Here is a 9,721-nt window from a genome sequence, read left to right on the forward strand (position 1 = left end):
CAAGAAAGTTCTAGGCAGTGACGGTTGTTACACCAAACCACGTAGGCTGTGAAGTCCCTGTCACTTGACTCCACCCCTTCATTTACGGAGCAAGGACTCATGTGCCATCACTGTGGAGAGCCTGGTGAAGAGGAAAGGCTGGTGGTTAATTCTCTTTGGTTTTTCCAGCCAGTCACTGGTGCAGCTGAGCTCACGTGTCTGGCATCAGTACAGGCTGTGGCTCCAGGGCCTACTCGCCTCTTCCCAGTGTCCCAACTCTGAGAATTTCCCATCGGCTCACAAGCCCAGGCAGCTGTGGAAGAATGGCTTTTGGGAGGAAGAGGGTCTGGTTCTAAGGAACCCCGCCCAGGCCTCTCACAGCTCTCAGTCCTTGGTAGGCACGATGTGTCTGCTGTTTGTTTACACTGTCGGTGTAGAGGCAGGAGGCCTGCCAGGATGCCTCAGGCCTCGAGATCCAGCCCCCAAGTTTTCTGGTGCAGACACCTTGAGATGACCAGACCCTGGGTGGGAGGCGCCTGTAAACTAAATTTCCAGGAGACCAACAGAATCCAGAACCCCAATTATTATTCATTCACAGTGGGGGCCTTCTGTCCCAAGCCACTTTCAGAGCATCCCTTGTTCCTGGTCCCCAGTGACTGAAATGGTGGCTTTGTGGTCAGACAGTGTCTGGTGAGCACAGAGTAAAATGCAGGGGTCACGTCGTGTTGATGGTGAAAGTGATGTGAGTTGTGTTTGGGGCTACCCTTTCCAGGCTTGATTTTTGCTTCCAGTGAAAGTTCCATTGGTTCAGGAGATCCCCAAGTTAAAGGAATAGGGCATGGACTTGGCATTAGTCATTTTCAATTTTCTTTTTTTAACAGTGGAACCACTTTTTCAAGTGAAATCTTACAACAATAGAAAACATGTGAAAGCAGAACTGCTTTTGGATGCTGAGAACCAAAGCCCTCTCCTGAGCTGGGTCTGCCCCACTTAGCCAGTCCCTGAAGCAGCTCTGAAACTTGAAAGCTAGATGTGTGTGCATGCAGAAAGTGCTGACCTGTTTTCTACATTAGTTCTTTTGGAAGAAATCTCCACAGCCCAGACTTGCAACTGGATTTAGGACTCTTTAGAGAGCCCCTCTTATGGTCCTGTCCTTCCCTCACCCCAACACATGCTGCCCCTCCTGAGAGGGGAAATCACAACTTCACCCACCTTCCATTGAATTTTAGACCTTTTATCTGTTAAATAGGGAGTGAGACTACTATGCAAAACTTTTCATAACCAAACCAGATAAAATATGCAAAGGTAAAGTTTCCTGTCCCCTTTCCCTAAGGGTGCATCTTCCTTCCTCCTGGACTCTCCGAGCTGCTCTCTAGTATTTCCTTCCAGTCATTTACTTTGAAAGCACTTCCATTTAGCACTTACCACGCTGCACTGGAGTGGCTGCTCCACAATTGATCGTTAAATGAATAAGCCTCAGTGATACTCATCTTGAAACACCCAGGACTAGGCACACAGGAAATGAGGAAGCCTGTGTGTGTTGGGCAAGGGGGAACTTAATTCTCAGCACCACCCTGAGACAGTTGGCATCCAAGCTGCCTGAATTTATTCACCTGGATAAATAAGGATTAACAGGCATAAACACTTACTTTCAGCTGTAAGGCAAAACTCTGGAAAGGGCCTTCTCTCTCAGTGGTATCCTGGCCACGTAGGGTGAGAGGCCGCCACTTCCCCTAATTCCCCCAGGGTGGGAGAAGCGAGGCAGGACCATCGCACTCCAGCTGGGTAGATTTTAGTTGTGGCTCCGCCCACCAAATCCCACTTGTAGAGAAGTCCTACCAGCCGTCAGTGATTCGTCTGAAACAAAGAGGCGCCCAAGCCATCCCCATACATTATTGGTTAATGCTGCTGTCAGTCTGGAGGCACTGGCGGAGACCTATGGGAAAAGTAGTCCAGCCAAGCCCGAGTACTTCTGGGGCTCGCATTTCCGCTTCCGGTGTTCAGTGGCTGTCCGAATGCCCGGACTCGGCGTCTGGGCTCCGGTTGGGAGTGTCCTGTAGGGACGTTGCGTGGCCACAGAGAAGGTGCTGCAGAGTCGGGCCTCCAGTGGCCGCAGGGCCTTGGTGGGCGGGAGCGGTTCTCACCTTGGGCTTGGGTCTCCCGCGTCGGGTAGGAGTGACCAGGCAGAGACCTAGGGTCCGATCACTTCCGGACTGGGCCCTGCGTTCCCTCAAGCGGACCCTGGGGCCGGATGCGCCCCTTGTGCTGGAGGCACCCTCTTTGCTGCCCACCGGGCCCGGCGGGGACGAACTTGGCCCCGTAGCCGCCGAGGCGACCCCGTCCCCACGGTCCGCGTTTACCCCATGATGCTTCTGAGAAGGTCGCCCGCGGAGCAGAGTAGCCTTCCAGGGTAAGTCACGCTCTACGGGCCAGTCACCCAGTCCACCGTCACCAGGCTGAGCCACTGCCCAATTCCTGCCAGCCTGTGACCTTGGGCAAGGTCTTGGGGGTTCTCTGAACCATGTTTGCCTCAGCTTTGAGGGAGCTGAAGCCTCAGTACCTCTTACTTAGCTTTCCTTCCAGCTGTAATGTCCTGTGAGTCTGTTGCTTTATTATCCTTCCTCTTAAATCTTGTAACCTTAACCAGGGTAAATCTCCCTGTTTGGGAGAGAGTTATGGTGCCAGGGCTGAGGAATCCTGAGAGGGCTCGCCCAAAGCTGAGAACCCAGCCAGAGGCGAGGACAGTTGAGCGATGGGAGCAATTGTTTCTCTGAAGTTTCGAGCGGGCTCCACCCAGGCCCTGCTCTCCAAGGTGCTGCGACCTTGAGCGCTGGCTCGTTCTTGTACTGCATGTACTTTGCAACACTCTGAGGACCAGTGGTTTGGAAGACTGGATGGTTTATTGTCCCCATTACCTCCATTAGCCCATCCTCATTCTTCAGTATGGATAATTGGCATTTTCTCAGCGTTAAGTAAATCGCTATGCAAACACAGCTTCAAGCTCCACTACTTTCTAACCAGCTCACCAGTCCTTGTCCCCTCTTGTCAAACTTCTGGAGCTGTATGCCCCCCATCTTACACCCCCACCCCCAGTGACAGGTGGCCAGACTCCGTGGGTATTGGGACATGGGAAGGGGGAACAGGAAGGCACTTTTCTTCACTTCAGTACAGGTGGGGTGCCCCTTGTGATTTTCACTGGAGTTCACTCTGTAATGTCTGCCTCTGGCTCTAGAATTTCAAATTCTACTTAGACTCCTATCTGAAGGTGGTTTCCCAGTGAGGTAAAGGAAGAGGTTTGAACTTAAGAGCACAGCTGCAGGGTTCTTCTCTGATATGAACAATGGCTGTAGCTGTGGACCAACGAATCCAGATTCCTCAAGTACAAGAAGAGCTTCAAATAATGAAGCTAGAAGAAAATTCCCACTGGGAGCAAGACATTTTCCCTCAAGGGACTGTCCCTGGACCAGGGACCTCCTGCCAGCACTTTTGGCATTTCCACTATCAAGAAGCATCAGAACCCCAGGAGGCCCTCATCCAACTCTGGAAGCTCTGTCATCAGTGGCTGAGACCAGAGAAGTGTATGAAAGAACAGATCCTGGAGTTGCTAGTCCTGGAACAGTTCCTGCCTGTCCCTTCCCCAGGAGATCCAGATCTGGGTTAGACAAAAGCACCTGGAGAGTGGAGAGGAGGCAGTGGCCCTGGTGGAAGATTTGCAGACAGAACCTGGAATACAGGAGCTGCCTGTAATATATGAGAACTTAGTTCCAAGTAGTTAAAGCAGATGAATGAATGTGAGGGACAGAGCCACCTTGGGTGTCAGCAGTATGGGTGAGGTGTAGACTTTGCTGTTGGTGTCAAAATGGAATCTGATTATTTTCTGGGCCTGGTAGCTGCATCTTTCCTTCCATTTTCAGACTGACTCTTCAGAGAATGCATAACATTGGTTGTTCTGAGTGTTGGTCACCGCCATTAAATAAGAGAATTGCTTAAAATAGCTTGAGCACCACTCTGACCCCGGAGGAGCACATACACAGTTTTCTCTTTGGAGAACGGCTTTCATTCAACAGCAGCCAGCCTGAAGCAAGGGGTTCGCTGGTCTTTACTGACATTATTGAACCTTTGGGTCCTATTGCAAAATAGCTGCTTGTTGGTTGCTCTCTGTGTAGTTAGTTTTGCCTAGGGGTTGACAGAAGCAGCCCCACGAGAGCTAGGTGGACAGGTTGCAGTGGGCTGGGGGTCCAGACCTTATCTCTATGGAGTCTTCCACACATCCACACTCCTTACTGCCCCAGCAGTGATTTGCATAAGACTGGGCTCCCCCTTTGCTTCTTTGTGCCTTGGGATGATTAAGTTTTAGTGCCTACAGAATTCTGACCATTTCCAGTCTTTGAACAGGGGCAGGAGGTGCTGTCAGAGGAGAAGGAACCCTCAGGATTGGTACTGGGTTCCCTAAACTTCCATCTGAAGCAAGCACAGACAGAATCCATGTATCAATTCTCGGCAATGGTGAAGAACTCACAGCCAGAACCAGAAGACCAAATGAACCACAGCCCCAAAGTAGAACTCGGATCCTTCCACAAGAGCAGTAAGCAGCAGCAGTGAGGGGAGGGCCTGAAAGCCCCTCTGAGTGCAGGGAGAGGGGGGGAGGGCAAAGCTCCTTCCCCTGGGAAGACATGGCATAGGAGCTGAGGCTGACCACACGAACCTGTGGGATCCGTAACAGGCACCTCCGAAGGGAAGAAGGACCTTGGTTGGCATGTTTTATAAAACTGCACAGCAGAGCCTGTGGCACCTGTCCTTACATGAGTGAGGCGTTACTGGTCCCTCTAGGTAAGATGTGGGCACCAATATTAGGCCTTGTCAAGGCACAAGGTAGGGGTAACTAGAGTTCATTCATCCTCAAAAGAAGTATGTGTCCCCAATTCAGATGACTCACATGTATTATAAAAACTGAAGAACAAAATCATAAAACGCTGAAAGTCAGTACCTGGATGGATGTAGAAGGGAAAAACCTGGAACTTTCCTTTTAGAAATGTGTCATTTTGTTATTTCGCCAGCCCTTCTTTGATAGGACGAAGCAGACGCTAAAAGAAAGAGGAAGGCTCTTCTGTTTCTGAACTCAGGTGGGCTGCTCTCTGGGAGGGTCGAGAAGCTTGGTCCTCTGATGGCTCCTTCCTCTGCCAGCAAGCCTGCCTGACCCTCTGGCTCTGGCTCTTTCTGTGGAGAACAGTGGTGACCAGAGGACCACAAGCAGCTCCCAGGTGGGCCAGACTTTTCACTTACTCAGATCACCTTTTACTACTGAGTGGGGCCCTCTGCAATCAATTCTCTTGTCAGTCAGAAATTCCAAAGGAATTTTTCCCAGCATGTAGGCACAGCAACTTTACAGATTAGGCTCCAAAATTTCATCAGCCTGCAAAATGTTGCCGAAATCTCCTGCCTTTAGTAAAGCCGCACCGCAGCTGAGGTAGCGAGGGGTTGTATTAAAGTCATTCTTCCCCCTGACCCTAGGAGTGCTTGTTTGTCTTAAAAGTAACAGTTACTTCCTTTTTTCTGTATCTGTATCTTGCCCTCATGGTATGCAGGGTTGCGTAGTGGGAGGAACAACAAAAACTTCAGATTCAGACAGTCCTGAGTTCAAATCCCAGCTCTGCCACCTACTAACTGTAACTTTGAGCAAGTGTAAAGTTTCCAGCACAGAGCCCAGCTGTCCGGTAAATGTTAGTTCATTTCTTCCTTTGCTTTCTCTCCCCCGACCCCTGCCATATTGCATTTCAAAGCCAAAGGAAACTCACTTTTTAGCTTCTTCTAAGTGTGCTTTTTCACCTGCCCTCCGCATAGGGCAGTACAGAGGCATTTTGTCTTAAGGCATTGTGTTTTGAGTACGGTGTCATGTTTTCTCAGGAGTTGGTGACATTTGGCGACGTGGTTGTGTATGTCTCCCAGGAGACACGGAGGCAACCAGAACCTGGACAGAGGAACCACCTGGAAAGCTGGGGGAAATCTGCAAATGGGACCTCACTAGGTGAGAATGGCTTTTTCCTTTTACAATCAAAGCTAGCTGTGGGGTTTCTGTAGTATTCACTACTCTAGAGCTTTTTAGGTTGAATTTTTCAAATCTATTTCTTACTTCAATCCTGACTGAAAATTGAATACCATGATCAGTGCTATCAAGGATAAGTTTCTGGAGTCCAGAAAGGATACTGTATTAAAGCTCATCTAAAGAAGACGGTCAGTAAAGGCTTTGGCAGGTGCCTGAATTTCACTCGTTGCAGGATAGATGAACTTGGATAGAGAGTTATAGATTTGGGCCTGAATTTTTTCATATTGTTTCCTCACTGTCCTTAATATTACTTTCACTGAGCCTTCCCAAGAATTCCCTTTGACTTTTCTTGAAAATTAGCCATCTCCCCTCCCTGGCATATAAAGTTGTTGGGATTAGATTCACCCAACCGTAATGTCTTCTTCCTATCTCCCTGCAGATTTCCCAGCCCATAGACCCGATGTGAGCTCCCACGTGGAAGAGGAGGAAAGCCCAGATCTCCAACGCTCCCCAGAGAAGGAGAGTGTGAGAGACTCCGCAGTGGATGGTGGGGAGAGTCAAGTCCAGCCAGGTGCCCATCTTGAGAAAAGTCAAGTCCTGGGATGAGCTGGAGTGGCAGGGCCTGGAGGATGAGAGGGTGGCAGGGGTGCACTGGGGCTATGAGGAAACCAGGATTTTTCTGGGAATTCTCAGTGAGTCTTGGATTCATGAAAAACTCCACACGTGCCATCAGAACCACCAGGTGTACTGGATGATGGCTAAGTGGCTGCCGGAGTGGGGCTTCCTGCGGACCCTGGAGCAGTGTCGCTAGTGGTTCAAAAACCTCCAGACCAATTACTGCAAAGCCAGGAGCACCCACACGCCAGGCACCTGCCCCTTCTATGATGAGATGGATGCCCCAATGAGCCACTGGACCTTTGCCAACACCTTTGATGCCTTCGAGGTGGCAGGAGGCATGCTGCAGAATAGAGGGGACTCCAAAGAGAACCAGCAGGTGGTGACTGGGGATGGTCATGAAATGACAGAGGCGCTCAGGAGCCATGGCCCCCAGGCTTTGAAGGGAAGTCCCAGTGGTAAGCTGTCCTCCCCACACCTCAGGACAGGGGAGACAGGAATGTGGGAAAAGTTCCAGTAACCTCTCAAACCTCATTACCCACCGGTGAATTCACACTGGCGAGAGGCCCTGTAAGTGCAGGGAGTGTGGAAAAACCTTCAGTCAGAGCTCAAGTCTTGTTATACACCAGAGAATCCACACAGGAGAGAAACGCTATGAATGTGCTGAACGTGGGAGGCGAGTCAACAACTGTTCCCATTTTAGCGCACATCCGAGAACCCACGGAGGGCGGAAAGACTCCAGGTGTAGGAGACATACCTGTAAAGCAAGGAGTCTGAAAACACTACAGAATCTACCCAAAAGGGGGTTTGTATGGCCCTTGATTCTATCCCATGACACCCACAGGAGACAGACAGAGAATTCAGATGCTAGTCCAGCAGCTGTATTTTGTTTCACTAAATACACACCTGGCTTTCGAAATACTACTCAGGGCTTTCTTGTTCATGCTGATAAAATGGAAGCTAATTTCCAGAGAATTCAGAGACTAGTTCTGAGCTTGACTATGTGGCTGTCTCAGAGTGTCTTCACTGTGATTCTGTGCCTTACTTTTCACAGCTTGGTAATATGAGGGTGAGGTCCTCACCCTCCATCAAGGATGGAGGAGGCTCCGCACCCCCGTGCTGGTGGCGTTACTGATGGCTGGGTCAGCTGGAGAACCAGCAACGGCCGAGCTGTTTCCTTTCCGCACTGGGCAGCTAGACAAGGGTTTATTATTAATGCCTTTGTAAAGGTCTCCCCCTGTTCTCCCTGTGGGAGGATTGGAGCCCAGGAACTGTCTGCATTTCCCCACCGCCCCTGCCTTAGGATTTACATGGGGTTACTTGAGAGGAAAGCATTCTGTTATATTACTTGGAGGAGGAAAGATCAATGCTAGAGGCTGACTTTCTAAACCAGAACCTACTCTTCCTCTCAGTACATTAGGTGGGGCCATGTGTGATTGCCATTTTGGGTCTACAAAATTAGCAATTTCATGATTCAACCTAAGTAGAATTTCTGTGTGGCTGAATTACTCCAAATTGCCGCAGGGCTACTGTGGCGCCTTAAAGCTCATGCTGTATCCCCAAAATGTGAGCCTGGGTCTAGAAGATCATGAACCAGGATAATGAAGTGGGGAAAGACTTTTCTGTTTGTAAATGTATCCAGAGCAATAACTGAGAACCATAACATTGATTAAGAAGACTCCTAGGGGGAGGCTATAGCTCAAGTGGTAGAATGCCTGCTTAGCATGCAGGAGGTCCTGGGTTCAATTCCCAGTACCTCCTCTAAAAATAAATAGAACCTAACTACCTCCCCACCTCGCCAAAATAAAATAAATAATACAGTAAGTAAATATTTTTTTTAAAAAGGATGTGCCTCTCTGTCACCTGCCTCTGACAAATCCACTAGTCCCCGCCTTTCTCAAGTGTCCAGGTCCTAAGGGGGAGGCTGTGTGCAGGTCACCACGTTCCGGAGACTTGGGCATCTCTGCGGGAGCAGGGAAGAGTCTCTGACTTGGACATACAGAGCAGACGGTGCTTGGAAATAAATGGAACAGTTTCTTCCTCTTAAAATAATTTTCTTTGTGTGTTTGATTTTAAAATATTTTCCCACATTCCAGAAACCCATCAATTATAAAACAAAGCAAAATCTACACATTTTATCTAATTAGATTTTACAATTATAATTTTATCTAATTAGATTTATAAAATAGATTATGAAGTAATGTCTTTAAAAAAAAATAAAAGAACTTATCTAAATAAATGTCTGTCAAAAGTAGTCATTTTGATGGGCTGTAGACTTTCTATGTGGTTGCCATATTAGAGACATACTTTGAGGTTTTCCTTTGAGAACTGTCTTCAAGCCACATTAGAAAGCCTCACATTCCTGTATCTCCAGCACACAGAACAGTGCCTTGCATAGGGGGAAGGCTTGATAAACGCTGACAGAGAAGACAGCTTGCTTATTATCTCCCCTGATCACCTCCCTTATCCATAAGCCATGGCTCAGCCCATCTCTGCTTTCCAAAAACAGAATCCCTTCAAAGGATGTCAATTTGCTGCCATTGAGGAGACTCTTTATAGAGCCTATTTTTGGAGATAGTTTTCAAATAAGTATCCCAGAAATTGAGTTTAGAGGTTTTTTTTCCATAGCCAGGAAATAAATTTGACATGGATTGTTCTCAGTCATTTCATTGTTTTCAATGAGAAAGTCCTTCCTTAAGTAGAAATTCATCATTACTAAAACCTAATGTAGCTCTGCATTATAAAAAGACTTTGGAAATAACCAGATCCCTTTTAGAAAATTTGCCATTATACGTCTTTGGAATGGAACTGGAAGATTCAAATATAATATCCATACAGTTTCATCTCATGTGTATTTTTCTCCTTGGCAAAGTAATGGGAAAATCGAGCTGGAGGTTGCAGACATTTCATACGTATTTTACAACCCTTAGAGCAACGTGATGTGTCAGTTGCTTTAAGTAACGTTTGCTGTTGGTACTCCTGCATGGAGTGCTTGCAACAGTGAGTTAAATGTGGGTTAGTAGTCACATGGAGATGTTTTCCAGCGAACCAAATGTAATATGAGGATTTTTATAATGTCCTAAT

Source organism: Camelus bactrianus, chromosome 27 (assembly GCF_048773025.1).
Source record: "Camelus bactrianus isolate YW-2024 breed Bactrian camel chromosome 27, ASM4877302v1, whole genome shotgun sequence".
Classification (NCBI taxonomy): Eukaryota; Metazoa; Chordata; class Mammalia; order Artiodactyla; family Camelidae; genus Camelus; species Camelus bactrianus.